Raw genomic sequence first — 26,850 nt, 5'->3', positions numbered from 1 at the left:
TTTTTTTTATTATTTTGTTTGATCAATTTTTGGTGGATGCTCTTTGCATTTATTTTTATAATAAAAAAGGGATTCATCCAAAATAGTTGGACTGCACAAGATTCAGAATATTGTTGAACAACAATACATCAGCACAATACTATGTAATACTTATAAGCAGACCTGCAGTTCTGGATGCATACGGATCAGCAGTGAATTATAAGGTACACAATTGTTTGGGACTGATTTCATTAACATGTGCACACCATGCTGGGATGTGTAGTTCCACAGCAACACTTTTTTTGTGTGTTTATTTAGCAATAACACATAAAGGATCTTGATCTAGTGCCTGACTGAGCACGTACATCCTACACTTGTGTTGTTGGGGGACTGCTGCTTCTCCTCCTATTGGCAATCAGTGACCAGACTGCAATGCTGATGGAAGTCACTGTCAGTATAATAAAATAGCAGTTGTAGGTGACAAACTGATTGTAGATCCCCAGATTGAGACCAGTTATTAGGAGAGTCACAAGTTCTTTCAGTAGAGTGGATGCTAAGTTGTTCATCCCAAATACAAAAGCGTATCTGCTCCTAGTGACCGTCACAGCGATGTTCAGCATTATTATTGTGTTGCTGATCATGTAGGATATCTTAAATAGAATGTAGCCAGCTGTCTTGCCTCAACAGAATAGAATTGTGACACTAAGTCACTACATACAACGCTCACTGTTTCACTGAACAGGCACTCAATTTAAAGAGAGTCAAGACATGAATTAACTCAATACTCCTTAGTTTATTATACAAGTATCAAGCTAAAATATAATACAATATAATTCTTGTGATCTAAGAGTCTAGAGATTAATGGTATAAGTTTTCAGTTAAAAGCATCAATACATCACCGGATATTGTAGCATCACCCAAAGCTTTGTCCTTGATTGGGGAATTCCAGCAATCAGCACAGGGAAATACCGGGACTCACGTAGCACGTCTGCTGCGTCCAAGATGAATTCCAACTTCCCCGTAGAAATCCCCAACCTTATATACCTAACTTTTAGGTAACGAACTATTAACTAACTAGCCAATCTTATATATCTAACTTTTAGGTAGCGAACTATTAACTTACTAGTGTCGCCTCGAGCAAAAATCTTGACCACGCATCATACCGTTGGTTTAAACAAGTTTTAACAGCTTTTGCTTCTTGTAGGTTTGAACTTTAATAACCCATCCTGCATAAGAAAATTATGTGTCGCTGTAGCACAAGATGGAAGACAATTATTCTTCTTTGTATCATACACACCATACAACATGCGCGTCACAGGCGTATCCACCACAATCGGTCCTTAATTGTTTCCATCATGTGACGTACGATGTCATAACTGATTTTGGCCCTTTACAACATATTTTGTAAAAAAACACACAGTTCCAGATGGTGATTACCAACATCAAAATACATATTACTAAGATAGGGTGAATTAAAACTTCAAACATCTTTGAGGCAGAGGGTGAGAGGCCAGTAAATGCATCCCATCAATGATGCGAAGTTGCATCTTGAATGTCAGATCCTATTTTGATCATTTTTTCCAGCAATGATTGTCGTGGTCACTTGATGTTCCTTAATACTAGTATTTAATAATTTTATATGTGCCTGAATATGTTCTGATTCATTATTGATTTTACTTCCAGCATTATGCATTCTATTAGCTAACGTTTCAATGTCCCAACTATAGAGTACTCCAGGTATTGTTCCCACCCCTCCCAACAAAGTGTCATACCATGCTCGTTTTCTCCTAGCTAAACATTCTACATTGGAGGGTGGAAACACTATTTGGGCTAATATTACAGTCTTTTGTGCATTGCTTCCAACACGTTCACAAGTATCTGGCAGTCTTTTGTCTTGGCCTGGATCTATTTTAGCAGAGTCAATGTTTATAAACACCAGATATTGTCCCCAAGATGTACGATTATCAATTACTGTAGCATTAGTACACACCAAAGTATCAATCTCTGTAATATTAAATTTCCATTCATATTGTCCTTTATGTTCTAGGGAACAATTTCTTACACTTCTTACTCGATCCCGCAGGGGCCAATATGGAAAGGTTGACCCTCGTGAGCAACAAATAATATTTACACTGGATGTTATGTTGATAGTCCCTGTTGTATTATGCAAAGCATATGTGGGACGGTATCCTGTATTATCAGCCACCGATCCACTCCATCGAGTTCCTCCGAAAGTTAAATTGGCAATAAAGCACTTTGTATTGCTGGCACAGGTAAAGTTGTCCTGCTTTCGTGGTTTGGAATCATTCTTCCATCCCCAATGGGTCACAGAAGCGTTGTCTCGTTCAACCGGAACTCCGGGCGTCCAAGCTTCTCCGACGTTTACAGCCAGTAACAGCATACCAAGGATTCCAAGGGGTATAAAGATGGATGTAGGAATCTGTAATGTAAGCAGGTCTGATTATTCACGTAAGTAACATCTTTCTTGTGGAACGTACTCCCACTTTTCCTGACCTGGCTTCATTACTAATAAGACTCGGTCCTTGCCTACTGCAATGACTTCAGCTTGCTCGGGCGGTCCTTGAGTCTTCTGGACCCAAATTTTGGCTCCTACATTGACAGTATCAGAGGACCCAAAACCTTTGTCTCCTCTCACAGTCAAGTTAGTGGGGCTTCTATCTCCTTCAAATTTTGGATTAATATTGGGATCAATAGCAACTGGGTTATACGGTCCCCGGCTGCTACTATAAAAGGCTCTTTTCCAGAGTTATGTAAGATTACCTTCAACTCTCCTTGGTAATCTTGGTCAATAACTCCTCCTACAACCATAAGTCCTTTACTGGCCATGCCTGATCTGGTTGATAATTGACCATAATACCCTTCTGGTATTTTGCATCCTATCCCTGTGGGAATCACCTTAGTGGCTGATGGTACTATAACTTCTGAATGTAGTGCATGCAAATCTGCCCCTGCTGAATAAGGGGTAGCTCTAAATGGTTCTTTTGCCTGTTTGTCTGCTTTACAATATATCAAACTGTCTATTTTGACAGTATTGATAGTTAGATCAGGGGTCAACATTTGTATTTCTTCGCTATTTTGCGTTTCAGCCACTGTAGCAGTTTTGGGTTTAATGGCTGCTTGGGCATCTGCTTGGGAATTAAATAAACGTTCCAATGAGTCAAGAGGCATGTGAGCATCTACATGAAATACAGTCACTTTAGTACTTTTTACAATATCTTCAATTTCCTTCCATATCTCTGAACCCCAAATCTCTTTCCCATGAATTTTCCAATCATGGCTTTTCCAGCTCATCATCCAAGCAGCCAGACCATTGGCCACTGACCATGAGTCCGTATACACTTAACTCTGTCCTCCTTTTTCCTGTCTTAATGCCAAGAATACAGCATACAATTCAGCATACTGGCTACTCTTGCCATCTCCTTCCATCACCAAAGTCTTTTGTAACTTAGGATTTAAAGCTACTGACTTCCACTTTCTGGATCCTGCATTGTACCTGGCTGAACCATCCGTAAACCATGTATGTGTTTGTTCTTTTTCTGTTAACTGGGAATATGGTATTCCCCATCTCACAGGTGACTCTTCTAATTGTGTCTTACCCTTGGGTTGACTGTCATATGTAAGTGCATCTGCTACCTTTTCATGTAGTGTAGCCACTCCTCCCTCTCCTGCTTTACTTCTTTGGGATATGTACCATTTCCATTTTATGATACTCTGTTCCTGTGCATGTCCTATCCTGTTTGATTTTGGATTTGACATTACCCAGTTCATTATTGGGATCCTAGGTCTCATCAGTACCTCATGTCCTAGGGTTAACTGTTCTGTGTCAACTAGTGCCCAATAACACCCCAACAATTGTTGTTCTAAGGGGGTATATTTATCACCTGCTTCTGGCAGCTTTTTGCTCCAGAATCCTAACGTCACTCGTTTTTTTTGTGTGTTTATTTAGCAATAACACATAAAGGATCTTGATCTAGTGCCTGACTGAGCACGTACATCCTACACTTGTGTTGTTGGGGGACTGCTGCTTCTCCTCCTCGTACATCCTACACTTGTGTTGTTGGGGGACTGCTGCTTCTCCGCCTATTGGCAATCAGTGACCAGACTGCAATGCTGATGGAAGTCACTGTCAGTATAATAAAATAGCAGTTGTAGGTGACAAACTGATTGTAGATCCCCAGATTGAGACCAGTTATTAGGAGAGTCACAAGTTCTTTCAGCAGAGTGGATGCTAAGTTGTTCATCCCAAATACAAAAGCGTATCTGCTCCTAGTGACCGTCACAGCGATGTTCAGCATTATTGTGTTGCTGATCATGTAGGATATCTTAAATAGAATGTAGCCAGCTGTAGGTAACGAACTATTAACTAACTAGCCAATCTTATATATCTAACTTTTAGGTAGCGAACTATTAACTTACTAGTGTCGCCTCAAGCAAACATCTGGCAGCTTTTTGCTCCAGAATCCTAACGTCACTCGTTTTCCCTTCTGTTTTTGCCACAAGGACCGTGTAGCATACATGTCCTGTACAGTCACATGAAGCTCTACTGGGCCTTCCTTAAGAAGCCACAGGTCTACTGCCTGTTGTACTGCCAATTTAGTCTGATCAAAAGCTTCTTGCTGTTCCTCTCCCCAGGTAAACTTAATCTTCTTCCGAGTTACCTTGTACAGGGGAGCCAACAACTGTCCTAAATGAGGTATATGCTGTTTCCAAAATGTGAACAATCCTATGTAAGATTGTGTCTCTGTTTTATCCCTGGGTGTTGCAAAATCTAAGATTTTCTGTCTAGCTTTGGGTTTTATTTCCCTATTATCTGCCGATATGCGGACAGCAATATCCAGCAGTATCTGCCTAAAGCAACTGCATCACCTGTCTTAACAGGGATACTCTCGAGTACATTAACAACATCGAGAGGTTCTGAGTCTTTTAACTGTTTATCCCAATTCTGCCGATATGCGGACAACAATATCCAGCAGCGTCTGCCTAAAGCAACTGCATCACCTGTCTTAACAGGGAGACTCTCGAGTACATTAACAACATCGAGAGGTTCTGAGTATTTTAACTGCCTATCCCATTTCTCTGCTAGCCCTGCGTTTAAAAATTCCTGTCCTAATTGGTGGTAGGGTGCCTCGGTCCAGCCGGGCACTTCTACCTCAGTCTTTTCTACCTTTCTTGCTTTTCTACACATATTTTAAAACTTTTGGCCAAGTGCCCAAATTTGCTCTATAAGTTCGTTATATCTTGTTGACTATGGCAATATTATTTTATCAACACACTCTTGCGATAGGCTGCCACGTGCACCAGACAGAGTCTAATCGCTGATTGTGATGTATTAAATATGAAGCCTCATGTAGCGTTATCCCAGGAGATTGGGAAGCATAAGACCGCTAGTCTGTTGGCATTCAATACATCAATACATTTACAAGATACATCCCATCCTCGTCGCCAATTTATGTCTTGCCTCAACAGAATAGAATTGTGACACTAAGTCACTACATACAACGCTCACTGTTTCACTGAACAGGCACTCAATTTAAAGAGAGTCAAGACATGAATTAACTCAATACTCCTTAGTTTATTATACAAGTATCAAGCTAAATCATAATACAATATAATTCTTGTGATCTAAGAGTCTAGAGATTATTGGTATAAGTTTTCAGTTAAAAGCATCAATACATCACCGGATATTGTAGCATCACCCAAAGCTTTGTCCTTGATTGGGGAATTCCAGCAATCAGCACGGGGAAATACCGGGACTCACGTAGCACGTCTGCTGCGTCCAAGATGAATTCCAACTTCCCCGTAGAAATCCCCAACCTTATATACCTAACTTTTAGGTAACGAACTATTAACTAACTAGCCAATCTTATATATCTAACTTTTAGGTAGCGAACTATAACCTTACTAGTGTCGCCTCAAGCAAACATCTTGACCACGCATCATACTGTTGGTTTAAACAAGTTTTAACAGCTTTTGCCTCTTGTAGGTTTGAACTTTAATAACCCATCCTGCATAAGAAAATTATGTGTCGCTGTAGCACAAGATGGAAGACAATTATTCTTCTTTGTATCATACACACCATACAACATGCGCGTCACAGGCGTATCCACCACACTAGCATAGGCCACCCAGATGGATGTTGTCATGGCCATGGCTAATGTGGCAAAACCGTCCACTGCGCATAGGACAGACACAGCCAGCTCTCCCCAGAAGCTCCAATCTGCTGTCATGCGATCCATTATGCAGAATGCAACTAGTCCTAGCACAGCTGCTACAGTTTCCACTTCTCCGTTAAGCAGAAGTACACTGCCAGAGTTTTCTAAGAGATGTTCCCAGAGCATATGGGAAGTGTCTGTCACTTGGTGGGAGCCTGTACACTGCGATGTGGCAGAGAAGTTGGGGAGCTGCTAATAGGAGTGGAGAACACTCTGGTCACTGGGGAAGGGCCGGGAAGTTGTAAGTTTGGTGTTTGGCCAGACATTTGGGTATGCAAGGAGACCAATGCATTAGTTTGGCCCTGAATAGCTTGGGTCTGGGCTGATATATTCTCATTTAGACTGCAAATGGTCTCAGTTTGGGCCCTATTGCAGTCATTTTGGGTCCTAAGGGTGTCATTTTGTGCCCTAAGGGCCTGAGTAATTTCTGCAAGGTGAGTGTCGATACTGCCTGCCATCCTTTTTTTTTAGCCACAAGATCCGACGTCAGATACGTAGAAAGAATTACAGTGAAAAGGAATATTATCCAGATAAAGATTCCAAGCATTCTCATCATCTGTAATTGCGATACCTTATAGAAGCCTTTGGGCTTCTTTTCACCTCCCGCCACCCCCCTCTCCCCCTCCCTTGGGCTTACATTCTTGCAGGTCCTCCTGGACCCTGGAAGGTAAGCCCTTCCTCCCCCAAGCAACACAGCCGGATGTCCTTCCAGCTGCAGGGGGGGGGGGGAGGAGGCACCGGGGAAAGCCTGCTTAGCTGGAAGGACATCCGGCTGTGTTGCTTGTTGGAGGAAGGGCTTGAAGGCAGCAGGAGGCGGCAGAGAGGAGACCCCCGCACACCACAGTACAGGTATCGCAGGGGGTCTCAGTTACCGCACCGCGATCCCAGACGCATATGTTAGTACATATGCGCTGGCATCGCGGCGGGCAGGCGGCGATGTATTTGAATACATCCCGCCCTTAGACTGCAAATGGTCTCAGTTTGGGCCCTAATGCAGTCATTTTGGGTTGTAAGGGTGTCATATTGTGCCCTAAGGGCCTGAGTAATTTCTGCAAGATGACTGTTGATACTGCCTGCCATTATCCAGATAAAGATACCAAGCGTACTCATCAACTGTATTAAATAGCCGAAATCGCATTTTTTTGCACCAATCGACAAATTAATGTGTGTCGATTTGCAGTGAACTTCACACTTTTTGTCGGCTAAATCACACATTTTGAAAAAAGGGTCTGGAAGTATGGAGTGGTGTTCCTTATTGAGTACTTCTTTGCCTTGCTGTGCTGGCTTGCTCTGTAAGGATATCTTCTGCCTCGTAGGGGTCCACTGTGTGGAGCATTATTTCCCCATCAACGTCCAGCATTGGTGGGTCAGGATGTGGGTCCTCTTCCTGATGGACCAGTTCTTGAGATGTTCCTGTGAATATTTGCAAATTGGTAAATGATGCAATACTGCTGTGGAGTTTTATGGTGTAGTGAAATGTTGCTCAATGTTTACAAATTTTCTTTGACAACACTCCTTGTGGGTTTTTTAAAAAAATGGTCCATATACTGTATGTGATGGATAGTTATAGTGATGTATGTACTTGATTAACAATTATTGTGTTGTTCTGTTCTGGTGTGTGGTTTCTCCTATGAGTATTTCTCATCATGTAACCAAAAAATGTTTCATGAAGCTGGCCTATCATGTATAATGTGCATGTTTACGCCTAAAAAATAAAATCTTACTCAGCCTTTGGCCCATGTTTCTTTTAACTGCCATTTTGATCTTTGGATTTGCACACTAAACTCTTGGGTTGGGTTGTGGGTGGTGGTTGGGGGGCCATAGTGTATCGGTGGCCTATTATGCCATTTTTCAAGGGATATAATTAGTGGCCAATAGCAGGCCCGCAGCATGTATAGGGATTTTCCTTCACCGTGTGTTTTGTATGGTGTACAGATTTAGATGATTGGTTTGTTATTCACAGGCGTCAGGTCTGCTGGATTTGTTTTTGTGTCTGGCAGACAAATGTTTTTATGGGTTAGAATAGTGTGTTTGTGTGTATTTATAAATATACTCACTAGCTCGCTCTGGTGGCACGTGTCCACGAGGGGGGTTGTGGCCAGCTGGATGACATCGTGTAGTTTGATCTGCAAAATAATTAGCAAACAGTGTTAAAAGTGCATTGTATTTTGCTGTAAATTAATTGTGGCAATCAACTGGCATGAAAAAAAAATTTCATGTTTATTTTTTATTATTCTGTTTGATTAATTTTTGGTGGATGCTTTTTGCATTTATTTTTATAATAAAAAAGGGATTCATCCAAAATAGGTGGACTGCACAAGATTCAGAATATTGTTGAACAACAATACATCAGCACAATACTATGTAATAATTATAAGCAGACCTGCAGTTCTGGATGCATACTGATCAGCAGTGAATTATAAGGTACACAATTGTTTGGGACTGATTTCATTAACATGTGCACACCTTGCTGGGATGTGTAGTTCCACAGCAACACTTTTTTTGTGTGTTTATTTAGCAATAACACATAAAGGATCTTGATCTAGTGCCTGACTGAGCACGTACATCCTACACTTGTGTTGTTGGGGGACTGCTGCTTCTCCTCCTATTGGCAATCAGTAGAGATGTGTCGTTCGCGAACGATCCGGTTCTTTTGAACGGATCCATCAAAAGAACGAGCGAGCCGCCGATCCCAAAATGGTGATCCGGATCGGTTTCGCTTAGCATTACATACAATACAATGCACATTGCATTGCTTGAGCTCAGCACTGCCCCCTTTGGCAGCTGAGATATTTTCTTCTAATTGGCTGCTTGTGCTGCTGCTGTGTCACGTGCAGATCTAGATTCTTCTGAATCTGGAAGCCCTGAGGGAGGTCTGGTGACTACACATCAACAGCAGACTAAGCAGAGCAGAGGCATTGGCACTGGCAGGCATTTCAAGATTGCTTCACCTGAGTTCACCAGTAGTATCACAGAAAGGTGTGTAGTAGAAGTATGAACACACAGACACACAGACATAAATTAGGCAGTGCACATGTGTTTTGTTTTTTTTACTAGATCTGTGTTTGCTGGGCTGTGTAGTACATTTAACTTTAATTTGGAGGGGGAGGGGGCCTTCTTTTAACTTTCATTTGGGGGGGGGGGGGGGAGGGGGGGCTCGGCAATGAGCAAATTTAGTCTCCCTTGGCAACGAGCAAATTAATACCCCTTTTACACCGCTGCAAAACCCCGGGTCTTCAGCGGGTCAGACCCCTGTCAGCGGCAGTGTAAATGGGACACGCCGTGTCCCTTTATACGGGACTTCTACCCAGGTCCTGGGAACTGGATTGTTCGTCAGACAAGCGTTGGTCAGACAGTCACTAGGTCGACATGCAGAAAGGTCGACATGGGAAAAGGTAGACATGGACGTTAGGATGACATGAGGAAGGTCATAAGGTCGACATGGGGTTTTCGCTGTTTTTTGACCCGAATGTCAACACAGTTGACATGGACACAGTTGGAAGTGAGAATCGGACCCTCGCATCGCTTGCAATGCTTTGGGCACAGTGTCTCACTTCGCTCGCCACACTATTATAATCTCACTCCATGCCCTAGTGGAAGGTAGGGCATGAAATACCGCCTGTCGGCACATGTCGGCTCAAAAAACAGTGAAAATCCCCATGTCGACCTTATGACCTGTCGACCTTCCTCATGTTGACCTATAACCATGTCGATCTTGTTCCACGTCGACCTTTCAGCATGTCGATCTAGTGTTGTTGACCTAATGTCGACCTAGATCAGTCGACCAAACGACCGTTTCCCCAGGTCCTGACCTGGGTAGAACATGACTATGACCTGGGTAGAGGGCAGTGTAAATGGGTACACTGGGTCATCCCTCTTAACGAATGATTGCTATTACCTGTTCTAAACAGGTAAATGGGCAAGAAAGGTGTTTCCACACAGGTAATAACAATCAAACATGAAGAGGGAAGTCCAGAAACAGAGCATTGTGTCCCTCCTGGAAAGGGTCATGTTGGGAGGTATGGTACACTAACTCAAACCATAAATAACTGTCTTTTTTACACAAATTGATTCGTAGAGCCGCCCAAAGGATCTAGATCTTTTCAGTGACCGACCCGGGTCGAGTCGGGTCGGCGAAAAGATCCGTTTTGCCCATCTCTAGCAATCAGTGACCAGACTGCAATGCTGATGGAAGTCACTGTCAGTATAATAAAATAGCAGTTGTAGGTGACAAACTGATTGTAGATCTGTAATACCCTGGTACTGCAAGGGTTAATACCATTTAGTTTTATAATGCATAGCTAGGTCTATATCCTGTGCACTGATTGGGAGAAGTTTGGGGATCAGGCAGTGATCACATGCAAGCCTCCTGCAGAGGGGGAAGACAGGAAGTGTAGTTAGAAAGTAGCAGATTCAGTACAAGTTTGGAGTGAAGGGGAGAAGGTGCATAGATGATTGCTGGGGCCATGGGATGGCTAACTGTCATTTCCATGGTCCCCAGCTTTGGAAACAGCAGTCATGAGTTGCACCCCTTCTATGTAGAGAGCAGCAGCACATGTGGGTGCTTTTCCTGCAGAGTAACATGAGGAGAATGCAGCCCCTCACAGCACATGTGGGGAGTGCTGCTAGTCCCAGCAAAGCACCTGACAGAGAGAGAGAGATCGCAGTGTGAGAGCAGCAGTACACAGAGTCCAGTGAGAGGGTGATGCCCACCTGTAGAGGTGCCCTAAAAGAGTGCCAGGTGTGAGTCTTAGGAGAGGACGTATCTGGGAGAGTGGTCGAAGCCACGCGACATGCTGAGTAGCCCCCCATTGACAAGAGTCCTTGTTTGGTATGAGAGAGACAGTAACCTGTGATGTGTAGTACTACTGGTCCCAGAATGCCCTGGTATGAACTGCTGTTCACCATATTTATGCCGCTGCAATTAAGTGACGTGCTGGAGGAGGTGCCTTGATGGAAGTGATGGAACCGAAATGATTAATGTGCTGGAGGAGATGGAATGATAAGTGACCTGATGTAACCATTATGCTTTGTGCTGGAGGAGAGTGTTCAGAAGTTTTCCCTGCTTCATTCCTGCTATATGTTAAAATAAACTGTTTATTGCTGTTTTATGAGATGGCCTGGTGCCCAATTCTTTCTGCGCTGCACTGACACCTGTAGTCCACTCCCACAATGCATCTGTAATTAAACTCCTGATTATTCAGGGGACCCCCTGGTACCTGTGCCTTACCCATGACCAGCCGGAGGAAAGTAAGTGTGATGCACCATAGCCAGTGACTGCAGTTATGCCATACCTAGTGCCAGTGGGGTTTTACAGATCCCCAGATTGAGACCAATTATTAGGAGAGTCACAAGTTCTTTCAGCAGAGTGGATGCGAAGTTGTTCATCCCAAATACAAAAGCGTATCTGCTCCTAGTGACCGTCACAGCGATTTTCAGCATTATTATTGTGTTGCTGATCATGTAGGATATCTTAAATAGAATGTAGCCAGCATAGGCCACCCAGATGGATGTTGTCATGGCCATGGCTAATGTGGCAAAACCGTCCACTGCGCATAGGACAGACACAGCCAGCTCTCCCCAGAAGCTCCAATCTGCTGTCATGCGATCCAGAATGCAGAATACAACTAGTCCTAGCACATCTGCTACAGTTTCCACTTCTCCTTTAAGCAGAAGTACACTGCCAGAGTAAGAGATGTTCCCAGAGCATATGGGAAGTGTCTGTCACTTGGTGGGAGCCCGTACACTGCGATGTGGCAGAAAAGTTGGGGAGCTGCTAATAGGAGTGGAGAACACTCTGGTCACTGGGGAAGGGCCGGGAAGTTGTAAGTTTGGTGTTTGGCCAGACATTTGGGTATGCAAGGAGACCAATGCATTAGTTTGGCCCTGAATAGCTTGGGTCTGGGCTGAGATATTCTCATTTAGACTGCAAATGGTCTCAGTTTGGGCCCTAATGCAGTCATTTTGGGTCCTAAGGGTGTCATTTTGTGCCCCAAGGGCCTGAGTAATTTCTGCAAGGCGAATGTCGATACTGCCTGCTATTCTTTTTTTTTAGCCACAAGATCCGACGTCAGATACGTAGAAAGAATTACAGTGAAAAGGAATATTATCCAGATAAAGATTCCAAGCATTCTCATCATCTGTAATTGCGATACCCTATAGAAGCCTTTGGGCTTCTTTTCACCGCCCGCCGGCCCCCCTCTCCCCCTCCCTTGGGCTTACATTCTAGCAGGTCCTCCTGGACCCTGGAAGGTAAGCCCTTCCTCCCCCAAGCAACACAGCCGGATGTCCTTCCAGCTGCAGGGGGGGGGGGGGGGGAGGAGGCGCCGGGGACAGCCTGCTTAGCTGTCCCCGGCGTGAAGGCAGCAGGAGGCGGCAGAGAGGAGACCCCCACACACCACAGTACAGGTATCGCGGGGGATCTTAGTTACCGCACCGCGATGCCAGACGCATATGTTAGTACATATGCGCTGGCATCGCGGCGGGCAGGCGGCGATGTATTTGAATACATCCTGCCCTTAGACTGCAAATGGTCTCAGTTTGGGCCCTAATGCAGTCATTTTGGGTTGTAAGGGTGTCATTTTGTGCCCTAAGGGCCTGAGTAATTTCTGCAAGATGACTGTCGATACTGCCTGCCATTATCCCGATAAAGATACCAAGCGTACTCATCAACTGTATGAAATAGCCGAAATCGCATTTTTTGCACCAATCGACAAATTAATGTGTGTCGATTTGCAGTGAACTTCACACTTTTTGTCGGCTAAATCACACATTTTGAAAAAAGGGTCTGGAAGTAGGGAGTGGTGTACATGGTGGGTACTTCTTTGCCTTGCTGTGCTGACTGGCTCAGTAGGGATATCCTCTGCCTCATAGGGGTCCACTGTGTGGAGCATTATTTCCCCATCAACGTCCAGCATTGGTGGGTCAGGATGTGGGTCCTCTTCCTGATGGACCAGTTCTTGAGATGTTCCTGTGAATATTTGCAAATTGGTAAATGATGCAATACTGCTGTGGAGTTTTATGGTGTAGTGAAATGTTGCTCAATGTTTACCAATGTTCTTTGACAACACTCCTTGTGGGTTTTTTAAAAAAATGGTCCATATACTGTATGTGATGGATAGTTATAGTGATGTATGTACTTGATTAACAATTATTGTGTTGTTCTGTTCTGGTGTGTGGTTTCTCCTATGAGTATTGCTCATCATGTAACCAAAAAATGTTTCATGAATCTGGCCCATCATGTATAATGTGCATGTTTACCCCTAAAAAAAAATCTTACTCAGCCTTTGGCCCATGTTTCTTTTAATTGCCATTTTGATTTTTGGATTTGCACACTAAGCTCTTGGGTTGGGTTGTGGGTGGTGGTTGGGGGGCCATAGTGTATCGGTGGCCTATTATGCCATTTTTCAAGGGACATAATTAGTGGCCAATAGCAGGCCCGCAGCATGTATAGGGATTTTTCCTTCACCGTGTGTTTTGTATGGTGTACAGATTTAGATGATTGGTTTGTTATTCACAGGTGTCAGGTCTGGTGGATTTGTTTTTTGTGTCTGGCAGACAAATGTTTTTATGGGTTAGAATAGTGTGTTTGTGTGTATTTGTAAATATACTCACTAGCTCGCTCTGGTGGCACGTGTCCACGAGGGGGGTTGTGGCCAGCTGGATGACATCGTGTAGTTTGATCTGCAAAATAATTAGCAAACAGTGTTAAAAGTGCATTGTATTTTGCTGTAAATTAATTGTGGCAATCAACTGGCATGAAAAAAAAATTCATGTTTTTTTTTTATTATTTTGTTTGATCAATTTTTGGTGGATGCTTTTTGCATTTATTTTTATAATAAAAAAGGGATTCATCAAAAATAGGTGGACTGCACAAGATTCAGAATATTGTTGAACAACAATACATCAGCACAATACTATGTAATAATTATAAGCAGACCTGCAGTTCTGGATGCATACTGATCAGCAGTGAATCATAAGGTACACAATTGTTTGGGACTGATTTCATTAACATGTGCACACCTTGCTGGGATGTGTAGTTCCACAGCAACACTTTTTTTGTGTGTTTATTTAGCAATAACTCATAAAGGATCTTGATCTAGTGCCTGACTGAGCACGTACATCCTACACTTGTGTTGTTGGGGGACTGCTGCTTCTCCTCCTATTGGCAATCAGTGACCAGACTGCGATGCTGATGGAAGTCACTGTCAGTATAATAAAATAGCAGTTGTAGGTGACAAACTGATTGTAGATCCCCAGATTGAGACCAGTTATTAGGAGAGTCACAAGTTTTTTCAGCAGAGTGGATGTGAAGTTGTTCATCCCAAATACAAAAGCGTATCTGCTCCTAGTGACCGTCACAGCGATGTTCAGCATTATTATTGTGTTGCTGATCATGTAGGATATATATATATATATTTTTTTTTAATAAACAATTTTATTGAGCAGTTGTGTAAAATGCATTGACATTCACAGACCAGCTGTTATACATACATGGTTGTTGTACATATGTCACAAACTGCTAATTTTCTATTTTATCACAATAAAGATTAAACAAAATTGCAATGAGTGTACCAATAAAATCTACCAGTTAAAAGCTGTAAAAGGCATTCAAGTGTGAGTTATTTGTTCACGCGATTATCTCGATTACATTTTTATCTTGTCGACACATTACAACTTTTCAACAAACTACTAACTCTACCCCCCCTCCCTTTCCCCCACTCCCCCCTCCCTGCAGAAAGTAATCCAGTTATGTTCACTACAATGTCCTCAATAGATACCACGTGTTGCCTTCAAATAATTTGAAAATATGAGTCTTTGTAGCCTGCTCTAGCGAGTCTATATAGACCCCCCATTTCCTATGGAAGCGTCGCACTCCATTTTCTATGTCTGGCAACGTGGCCCTTCTATCAAAAAATAACAGATTATCAAGTTCCACCTTGACCGATGACAACATTGGTGCCTTAGGCGAAGTCCATGATCGCAGAACCACTTTTTTGGCCACTGTTACCGTCATTGTCAAAAATGGGTACAATATTGTCTTCTTGCCCTCCAAGTTCCAATTACTAAAGTTTGCCAGCAGCATAGCCAGTGGATCTTTCACCAGTTTTAGTCCGCATACTTTATTTATTAGTCCCATGACCTTATACCAGAACTTTCGTATCTTACTACATTCCCACATACTATGGAAAAAATTGGACTGTGAGCTCCTGCATTTCAAGCACAAGCCCAGTTCCCCTGGGATGAAATGTTTGCGTTGTGCCTGGGTCATGTAAGCTCTGTGAAGGGTTTTTAAGTGTACCTCCTGTAACATAGCTGACTGTAAGATTTTCATTGTCTTTTCTAGGTGTTTAGTCAGAATGTCCTGGGCAACCACCGATGGTATGTCAGATCTCCATTGAGTTGCTACTCCTTCCCATTTTATTTTAGGGTCCGATGGCAACAGACTCGGGTATATGTATCTAAGACGGTATGGGCCAGTGGAACTTAATACGAAAACCACGTGCAAAGGGTCCTGAACCCCTACTGCTATCATAGGCGAGGGCATAGTCTGTATATAATGTCTAATCTGCAAATACATAAAGAAATCTTTATTATCAATGGAGTACTTAGCAACCAGGTCCTGGAAGGTCATTATTTGTCCCCCCGGGTCAAACACGTCTCGAATAGCTGAGAGTCCCTTGCTAGCCCACCCAAGGTACGTGGTGTTGAGTGTTCCCGGAAGAAAATTGGGATTCCCCCAGAAAGTGGCATATCTCGACACTTCACTTCTACGGCCCAGTCTCTTGTTGATAGCCCGCCAAACCAGGTATGTGTCTGCAAATAGAATGTTTTGCATTGCCAAGGGGGGTAAGGCCGACCTTGGAACATGCAGAAGTGCCGCTGTAGACATCTGGGGAAACATTTCCGAATCTAGTGTCTTATGGGTATAATAGTCTGTCCCTATCATCCAATCAATTATGTACCTCATAAAAACAGAGTGGGTGAAGGCCGCCAAATGAGGTACCCCGAGTCCCCCCTCCACCCTCCTGAAATACAACTTATCTCTAAAAATTTTTGGCTTCTTGTATGCCCAAAGGAATTTGAAAAAGGCTGAAGTCACCGTTTTTATGTCTGATTTAGACAGTCTAATGGGGATCATCTGCATGCAATAGGAGAGTTTTGGGAATATGATAGACTGAAGAACTGCTGCCCTCCCCATCAGGGATAATGGAAGAGATTTCCATTTCTCCAATTGTTTCAATATACCTATGATTATTGGTTCAAAGTTTTCCTTGTACAATTGAGATAGTCTACTCTGTATATTTATCCCTAAGTATTTGATTTTGTGAGTATTTATTTTAAATTGCGAGAGTACTGGTAGGTGGGTTCCAGTCGTAGGGTCCTGGAGGACCACTAGGGCCTCCGATTTTTGGATATTAATTTTATACCCCGCAAACGAGCCAAATTCAAGTAGTAGTTTTACGATGGTCGGGACGGACGTTGACAGATCCGAGGCAAACACCAACATATCGTCTGCAAACAAGCATAGTCTCTGTTCCGAGGAACCCACTGTTATTCCTTTGAATAATGGGTGAGTGCGAATGGCAATTGCCAGGGGCTCCAATGCCAATGCAAAGAGCAGGGGTGACAACGGGCACCCCTGTCTAGTTCCCTTCTGTATGGTACAGTAAGGTGACATGTAGCCATTACATGCCACTTGGGTTCTAGGTTCATGGTAAAGTAATTTAAGTAGTCTTACAAACTCCTCTGGAAATCCGAACCGCGATAGAGACTCATATAAATGGCTCCAGGTTACAAGGTCAAACGCTTTTTCGGCGTCCATAGCCAACACTACATGATCACCCGCATCACCTCCCCCTTCTAGGTGTTGGATCACTGCTAGAACCTTCCGCACATTAATTACTGAATGTCGGCCATAAATGAATCCTGTTTGATCTATCCTGACCACCCCAGGCAGTATAAATTTGAGTCTATCAGATAAAATTTTAGTTAGCAGTTTGTAATCACTGTTAAGAAGCGAGATTGGGCGATATGATCCCGGATCCTCCACGTCACGTCCCGGTTTTGGTAATACCCTGACCACTGCAGAGTTGAAATATAAGGGCAGAGGAGAGCCCTCCATTATAGCATTGAAGGCCTTGGCCAAGGGTGCGCTGACTTTATCTACCAGTATTTTATAAAACTCTCCCGAGAACCCGTCCGGTCCCGGGGCCTTCAGGGGTTTCAGTTTCTTAATTGTTTGGGATACTTCCTCTGCTGTAATGGGGCTCATCAAACTGGCTTTATTACCCTCTGGAATTTGTGTCACTACAATTAAATCCCAAAACCTGGTCTGTGAATTTGTGTCAATAGGTCCCTGAGTATATAGCTTTTCATAAAACTGTCTGAAGATTTCTAATACCTCCACTCCCCTTGTTTTCCTGGCTCCCTCGGGTGTTTTAAGGGCTGTCACCACCGCTGTTGGCCTTGATCCCCTAATCAAGTTAGACAGAAGTCTTCCATTCTTATTTCCATGTTTGTAAAACTGGAAAGAGGTGTCAGATATATGTCTGGTGGTTTGTATTTCCATTATGGAGTCAAAGTTGGACTTAGCCTGTAAATACGCTGATTTGGTATTGTCATTGGAGTCCTGTTTATATGCCGCGTAAGCTACCGTCAAGGCCTCCTGAGCTGTCAATATGTTTTTAGAGCGGTCTTTTTTGTATTTACTAACAAACGCCATTACTTCCCCCCTCATGACTGTCTTAGCTGTCTGCCAGTAAAGCAGAGGGTCCCCTACATGATCCTGATTTGTATGGGAATAATCTGCCCACTTTGCCTCTAATGCCTGTCTAAACTTGGTAGAGCCTGCGAGATACCTCCACTGTCTGTGGTGTCCTATATCAATACCCGTTTCCATCAAACACCAAATCAATGAATGGTCCGATACACCCATAGCATTGATGCCCGCATCCAGCAACTTAAGGAACATGCTGGACGACGGCATCAAATAATCGATACGTGACAGCGTCTCATGGGCTGCCGACAGACATGTATAGTCCCTATCTGTTGGGTGCAGCACCCTCCAGTAATCCAACAAATGCAGCTGATCAACAATATACTTTATATCTATAGCATGTTTAGGGATACGCCTTGTGGTGGAAGCCGACCTGTCCATCGATGGGAGAGCCACCATGTTGAAGTCCCCTCCCACCACAAGCTGAGAGTTGGCATGGGGGTACAATTTGTTCATCAACCTACAAAATAATTTTTTAGAATTCACATTGGGGGCATAAACATTACAAAAAATAAACGTTTCCTGTAACATTGAGACCTCCGTGATCACAAATCGGCCTGTTGGGTCGGCATATAACTGTGAGCACTTAGGGGCCACTGTCGATCTAACTAGTATGGCTACTCCTCGTGCCTTAGATGAATATGAAGCAGAGGCTGCCACAGTGAATCCCAACACTCCCAGCTTGGCGTGCTCACTCTCTGTGAGATGCATTTCCTGCAGCATAGCTACATCCGCTTTCTGTTGTTTTAAATACAATAATATTTTTTTTCCGCTTGATGGCAGAATTAATCCCCCCTACATTCCAAGAGCAAATCTTCAATTGAGACATATCATCCCATATCTAGGTAATTCAGTATAACATCCCTGGACTTTCTGCAAAACACCCCAACCTCCCCCCCCCCCTCCCCCAAACCCCCCCAACCTGGGGAAAATGTCCCCAAAAACACCAACATAAAATGAACTTTCAACTTCCATTGACGGTCAGGTTGCCCCAAACATGGGACCTCCCCTTTTCCGTCGCAACTCAGTGGTAGCATAGAACTTCCGTTTAACATTACCCAACCTGGGATATATTTTGTACTTAAAACCCTCCCGAGCTGCATAAATGGGTCGGCACCCCTAGTAGATGAAATAGAAAAACTAAACTTATCTTAATTATCAAACTTCCACCGCCCATACTATGTGTATTCGGCGGTTCAATTGCTTGTGTATTTAACCTGGCTTTTCCCTCTATGTCTGGTCACTTGATTTATTGACCTGAAACTTTTCCCCTATATTCCCCAGCTTATATAATCATCTAAGCCCAGCCTACTTCCGTGGCCCAGCTATATCAAATCTTATTCAGAGCATTAGTATTTCACATTGATTTCTGTAATCAAATATATCACCATGCGTATTATTATAATATTATAGACATAACCATAGTTCTGGCGTGCATCGCCCTGAGCACTCCTGGCGTTTGCCAGACTCCAGCGTCCAGAGCAGAAATGAAAAAAAAAGACGATATAATAAAACTTGTGCCCTTGTGAAGTACTGTTGAGGGAATGGGATCATTCGTCAGACTGCATTTAGGTCTATAGTCATTAGGTCGACCCCACTAGGTCGACTGGCAGGAAGGTCGACCTGACTTAAGGTCGACATGGGCCAAGGTCGACATGACTTAAGGTCGAATTTGCATAAAGGTCGACATGAGGAAGGTCGACTGGTCATAAGGTCGACATGGGTTTTTCACTGTTTTTTGATCCGAATGTCGACACAGTCAACATGGACACAGTTGGCAATGAGAATCGGACCCTCGCATCGCTCGCTTCGCTCGCAATGCTTCGGGCACGGTGCCTCGCTGCGCTCGGCACACTATTTTATTCTCCCACCACGCCCTAGTGGATGGTAGGGCATGAAATACCGCCTGTCGGCACATGTCGGCTCAAAAAACAGTGAAAAACCCATGTCGACCTTATGACCAGTCGACCTTCCTCATGTCGACCTTTATGCAAATTCGACCTGAAGTCATGTTGACCTTGGCCCATGTCGACCTTAGTCAGGTCGACCTTCCTGCCAGTCGACCTAGTGGGGTCGACCTAATGACTGTAGACCTAAGTTCATTCTAATAGATGACCGCATCCCCTGTTGAGAGCACTCAAGATATGCATTCAGCACTTAATCCTCCTCGCCATCACAGTAATGCAAATGTCATAGTTTTGTCCACCCTTGTGGGGATTTTGTGTGAACACAGATTAATTTATCTCTTCCCAAACTTTCCCGGTCTGGGACTTTGAATAGGTAAAAAGGGGGAAAAAGGTAGTATAGGATGCAATTATTTCTGAGGGGGAAGTGGGGTAGGGCTCCCCATCCCTAAATAGGCTCTGGCGTCATCTGCAGTGGTAAAGTCCTTGAAGGTGTCCCCCTCAAAGACCCGCAACCTGGCTGGATAAAGCAGTGCAAATTTGCGATTATCAGCGATGAGTTGAGAGCATATCCCTGTAAATTCTTTCCTTGCCCTGGTCACCTCAGCGGAATAATCCTGAAATAAATGTATTCTGTGGCCCTCCCACTGCAAGTGTGGCACCCCACAAGCTGGGGCACTACAAGTGCCAGCAGCATAATGTAATGGAAATACTGTAAAGGCCTGCAGGCATAAAGTAGCTGTGGCACTACAGGTGCCAGCATGACTGTATTAAAAAGTACTACTTGAGTTGCACAGAGCTGAGTTGATATAGCTTGCAGCACAAAAGGGGTTAACAGCAAGGCAGGTTAGTTTGCAAAAAGAAACATTGTTACAGAACTGACAAGTTTGCAGAAAAAGGTGGGAAATCCTGGATGGAATCTCTCCCTGGGAGTCTGAGACAGCAGAGCAGTGTGAGATAGTGATGGGAAATCTAGTTCGTTTTGGTGACTAGTTCATTATGATCTAGTTCACCCAAAAGATTAGATCAGAAGATTAGTTCATCTAGTTCATTTAGTTCATTATTCCATCACTGACTCAGAGACTGAGAGGAGTGCATGGATCTAGATGAACTAGACTACATTATGACACACAGAGCAGCCATTGTAATACCAGCTCATTGTAGGAGTTATAGTCTTGTTAGAATGATCATTTACTGTATGTTTAATAAATCAGATTATTTTCTGGTTTAGAAAAGCAATAAGTTATACAGCACCCTTCTAGTGACATGTTTATTGTTTAGCTCTGCAATATTAATCACATTGTGGTTATTATTTTACCTTCCATAATATGCAAGTAAAATACCCAAATTCAGAGTAATTTATAAAGTCAAATTTTTTCTGCTTTTAAAATACAGTAATTAGAAAAAAACATGTCCCCTTGTCCCAATGTAACTGACCTTAGAGAGATAAAGTAGAGACTTTGCAAAGTAACCAGTTGCTGATTGGTTACTAGGGGCAACTGCTCCACTGTATGCATCATGAAGGTTCATACATATCCATCTTTGACTGTAATGTGGAGTAAACAGAGCTACTACAGTATACTGTATAACATGCAGCAGCCAGCACTGTGTCTGTGGCTGCAAACACACAATACATATGCCTGAGCACAGCAGTGCCACACATGGCAGCTCACAGGTACTGTACAGTCTCATTATGGTGTATAGTCAGAGATTAGTTCAGGGATCTGTATGATCAGTGAACTAATTGAACAACTGAACTATTTGCAGTACTCATGAGTCATCAGGACAATGTAGTTCATTTGGATCCGCAGAGTCCAGACCATGTGTGAGCTCAGCACTGCCATCTTTGGCAGCTACCATGTACTGCCTCCTGTGTATTGCATGAGAGCTGATAACATGGCTGCTGCAGTAGCACCTACACAGGTGCCAGCAGAAGATTTAGCACAGCAGTATGCTCAGGACCCAGTACCAGAAGCAGCAGTAAGTGTTTGGACATCTGAACTAATCATATAATGATAGTATCACATAAAGGTGAGCCGCATGCGCACACATGCTCACTCACAGACACACCACACATAGACTTTGTCTAGGCAGTGCAGATTTATATTTTATTAGATTTGTATTTGCTGGGCTTTGTTGTACTTTTAACTTTAGATACAGGAAGTAAAGATCCAGTAAATGAGCCTTATGGAGCTGCTGGGCTCTGTCTGTGTATTACACCTCCCACTTGCTTTACTTCCTGGTGAATTAAATGAACTAATCTTTGCCAGAGCAGTGAACCTTTGAAGTGAATATAGAAATGTATTGCATTTATTGTGATAACCCATTGCAATTATAGGAGACTGCCCATGGGCAGTGTTCCTCTGGGTTACTCCCTTTTTACTTGACCTCTTACGCAAAATAAATTATCTCAAAGCGAGGCCTTAAAAGGACAACACTCGTGTGAGCCGGTATTCCTTCTACTAACTCTCCAAGGAAAAAGAAGAACCTGTGCGGTGGGGTGATTAACACCAGCGACCCCGGTGAGTGCATTACACAAGGATCTCTGTTTGCATGAAGCCGACCATAAGGCTTCCTTGTAAAGGTAGTTCAGGCACTTAAAAATTTAAAAATAGCCACTCTTGGTCTCGCATTAGGCCCTTCCTTCTCAAGCCCCAATCTGTGCGCCCTTTCTACCACCATATCTGCACATTCAGCTTCGACTCCTAAAATGGCCGGCAGCGTGTTTTTGATGAAATGGTGTAATTTGGGGCCCCTAATCTCTTCAGGGAGACCTACAAGTCTTAAATTGCATCTTCTTGATCTATTTTCAAGATCGTCGACTTTATTAGTCAGCGTGTAGACAGATTTCTGCAGGTCGGCATTATGAGCTTTTAAATTCTGCACATCATGAAAAACAGCCCCAATTTGTGTTTCATTGTGGGACACCCTTCTAGATAACTGTGACATATGTTCCTTTAGCTCAGCACAAGTTTGCTGGAAAGTCTCTGCATGCTCCTTAAACATCGGGGCAATGGTGGTTTTGATAGCTCTCAGCATATCTTGATAAGCCCCATTGTCAGTGTCCCCAGCCCTGCTGTCCTCCCCTTGTATTAAACATGCGGGGGTACCTGAGTAGGTGCTCTGGGGGGAAGCCGGTCCGTGGTGTGGCATCAGGGTGTCCTCCGCTACCGTTGGTGGATTGCTGGGTGCTGTCTGAGACGCCGTTTTGGTCCTGGTCACGCTGGTGGACGCGGCCGCCATCTTGATTGAGCGCTGTGATGCCGGAGTATAGGAGCGACGGCTTTTGCGGTACAGCATAGGAGAAAAATATCTCTCTATGCACCACCGCCTGCTCCTGGGGTGTTCCGCCTGCCTTCTGGACGCTGTTATTCCGTGTAGCGGTGGCCTAGGGGTGCCGCCCGACTCACCGCTCACGGAGCTCCGCTTCCCTGCGGCCTCTTCACATCAGGGCGGAACCGGAAGTCCATGTAGGATATCTTAAATAGAATGTAGCCAGCATAGGCCACCCAGATGGATGTTGTCATGGCCATGGCTAATGTGGCAAAACCGTCCACAGCGCATAGGACAGACACAGCCAGCTCTCCCCAGAAGCTCCAATCTGCTGTCATGCGATCCATTATGCAGAATGCAACTAGTCCTAGCACATCTGCTACAGTTTCCACTTCTCCGTTAAGCAGAAGTACACTGCCAGAGTTTTTGAGTACACTGCCAGAGTGTCTGTCACTTGGTGGGAGCCCGTACACTGCGATGTGGCAGAGAAGTTGGGGAGCTGCTAATAGGAGTGGAGAACACTCTGGTCACTGGGGAAGGGCCGGGAAGTTGTAATTTTGGTGTTTGGCCAGACATTTGGGTATGCAAGGAGACCAATACATTAGTTTGGCCCTGAATAGCTTGGGTCTGGGCTGAGATATTCTCATTTAGACTGCAAATGGTCTCAGTTTGGGCCCTATTGCAGTCATTTTGGGTCCTAAGGGTGTCATTTTGTTCCCTAAGGGCCTGAGTAATTTCTGCAAGGCGAGTGTTGATACTGCCTGCCATTCTTTTTTTTTTAGCCACAAGATCCGACGTCAGATACGTAGAAAGAATTACAGTGAAAAGGAATATTATCCAGATAAAGATTCCAAGCATTCTCATAATCTGTAATTGCGATACCCTATAGAAGCCTTTGGGCTTCTTTTCACCGCCCGCCACCCCCCTCTCCCCCTCCCTTGGGCTTACATTCTAGCAGGTCCTCCTGGACCCTGGAAGGTAAGCCCTTCCTCCCCCAAGCAACACAGCCGGATGTCCTTCCAGCTGCAGGGGGGGGGGGGGGGAGGAGGCGCCGGGGACAGCCTGCTTAGCTGTCCCCGGCGTGAAGGCAGCAGGAGGCGGCAGAGAGGAGACCCCCACACACCACAGTACAGGTATCGCGGGGGGTCTCAGTTACCGCACCGCGATGCCAGACGCATATGTTAGTACATATGCGCTGGCATCGCGGCGGGCAGGCGGCGATGTATTTGAATACATCCTGCCCTTAGACTGCAAATGGTCTCAGTTTGGGCCCTAATGCAGTCATTTTGGGTTGTAAGGGTGTCATTTTGTGCCCTAAGGGCCTGAGTAATTTTTGCAAGATGACTGTCGATACTGCCTGCCATTATCCCGATAAAGATACCAAGCGTACTCATCAACTGTATGAAATAGCCAAAATCGCATTTTTTGCACCAATCGACAAATTAATGTGTGTCGATTTGCAGTGAACTTCACACTTTTTGTCGGCTAAATCACACATTTTGAAAAAAAGGGTCTGGAAGTAGGGAGTGGTGTACATGGTGGGTACTTTTTTGCCTTGCTGTGCTGGCTGGCTCAGTAGGGATATCCTCTGCCTCGTAGGGGTCCACTGTGTGGAGCATTATTTCCCCATCAACGTCCAGCATTGGTGGGTCAGGATGTGGGTCCTCTTCCTGATGGACCAGTTCTTGAGATGTTCCTGTGAATATTTGCAAATTGGTAAATGATGCAATACTGCTGTGGAGTTTTATGGTGTAGTGAAATGTTGCTCAATGTTTACCAATGTTCTTTGACAACACTCCTTGTGGGTTTTTAAAAAAAATGGTCCATATACTGTATGTGATGGATAGTTATAGTGATGTATGTACTTGATTAACAATTATTGTGTTGTTCTGTTCTGGTGTGTGGTTTCTCCTATGAGTATTGCTCATCATGTAACCAAAAAATGTTTCATGAATCTGGCCCATCATGTATAATGTGCATGTTTACCCCTAAAAAAAATCTTACTCAGCCTTTGGCCCATGTTTCTTTTAACTGCCATTTTGATTTTTGGATTTGCACACTAAGCTCTTGGGTTGGGTTGTGGGTGGTGGTTGGGGGGCCATAGTGTATCGGTGGCCTATTATGCCATTTTTCAAGGGACATAATTAGTGGCCAATAGCAGGCCCGCAGCATGTATAGGGATTTTTCCTTCACCGTGTGTTTTGTATGGTGTACAGATTTAGATGATTGGTTTGTTATTCACAGGCGTCAGGTCTGGTGGATTTGTTTTTTGTGTCTGGCAGACAAATGTTTTTATGGGTTAGAATAGTGTGTTTGTGTGTATTTATAAATATACTCACTAGCTCGCTCTGGTGGCACGTGTCCACGAGGGGGGTTGTGGCCAGCTGGATGACATTGTGTAGTTTGATCTGCAAACTAATTAGCAAACAGTGTTAAAAGTGCATTGTATTTTGCTGAAAATTAATTGTGGCAATCAACTGGCATGAAAAAAAAATGTCATGTTTTTTTTTTTTTTTTTGTGTTGTTGGGGGACTGCTGCTTCTCCTCCTATTGGCAATCAGTGACCATACTGCAATGCTGATGGAAGTCACTGTCAGTATAATAAAATAGCAGTTGTAGGTGATAAGTTGGGAATAAATCCACTGTTAAGTTCGAGGATAAATAAATGACACGTAATTACATATTTATCCAAAATAATATATTATACAATATTGCTTAATTCCTAGACAGACAGAACAGAACAGCACAGCATGAAGTGTGGCGTGTGGAGAAGGAGTGTGAGAAGGAGGCGGGGCAGGCCCCAGCCCTCCTCACTCCTGCTGTCGTCACATCATCCAATTTATACTTTTTAAACTATGGCCACAAATAGTATGGGGGTGATTTCATATATGGTGATAATGCTAACTATTTAAATCATTACATATATGGAAGAACATATTTAGTACTGGTCAGCAGTTCTTGTTGGCTCTCTGACGTAAACATGTTGTAATTATCCATTTAAGCTATACATTCACTTCACGATATCTTCTATTGACAGGAACAACTGGTGATCCTCATAATAGCTTGTTGATTGGTCTTTGATTGACAGGAACAGGTGATAGTAGCTTGCAATAGCTTATGTCACATCGATAAGTCCTTGTATACGTATACTGAATATATATATATATTGTTTATTAACTTGAAATCTTCAACTTGTGTGGAAATATAACTTTGTCCCATCCTAACAGTTCCTCCTGTTTTTCCCACAAATGAAGATTTATAGTTGACAGGACTTCTTTAGATACAGGTGACATCTCTGGATCCGGATGATCAGTTTGAAGTACTCAGAGAAACTTCTGTAATCTTGGAGCACAATGCATTAATAATCGTGTAACCTATTGTCTTGATTCATAAACCATTTTATTAGAATCTTACTTAGAATAAACCCATGCATTATTCTTTCTGTCGAATCAGCTTCATCCCTTAATATGTATAACTATCGGTCTCAAAAATATAGAATTATCTCTATAAATGATCATCTTTCTTATGGATACCATATGTTCAGCTAAGTGTAAGTGAAAAGAAAATTGTTAATTATCACTCTATCTTTTCATCATTGTATCAATTATATAGTCAATCAATGGATATTAGTAATATTATCAGTATGTAGGAACAATACGAATATGATAAATAGACTGTCGAC

This window comes from Crinia signifera, chromosome 1 (assembly GCF_055691185.1).
Source record: "Crinia signifera chromosome 1, ASM5569118v1, whole genome shotgun sequence".
In the NCBI taxonomy this organism is placed as follows: Eukaryota; Metazoa; Chordata; class Amphibia; order Anura; family Myobatrachidae; genus Crinia; species Crinia signifera.
Note: the sequence above shows the minus strand (reverse complement) of the source record.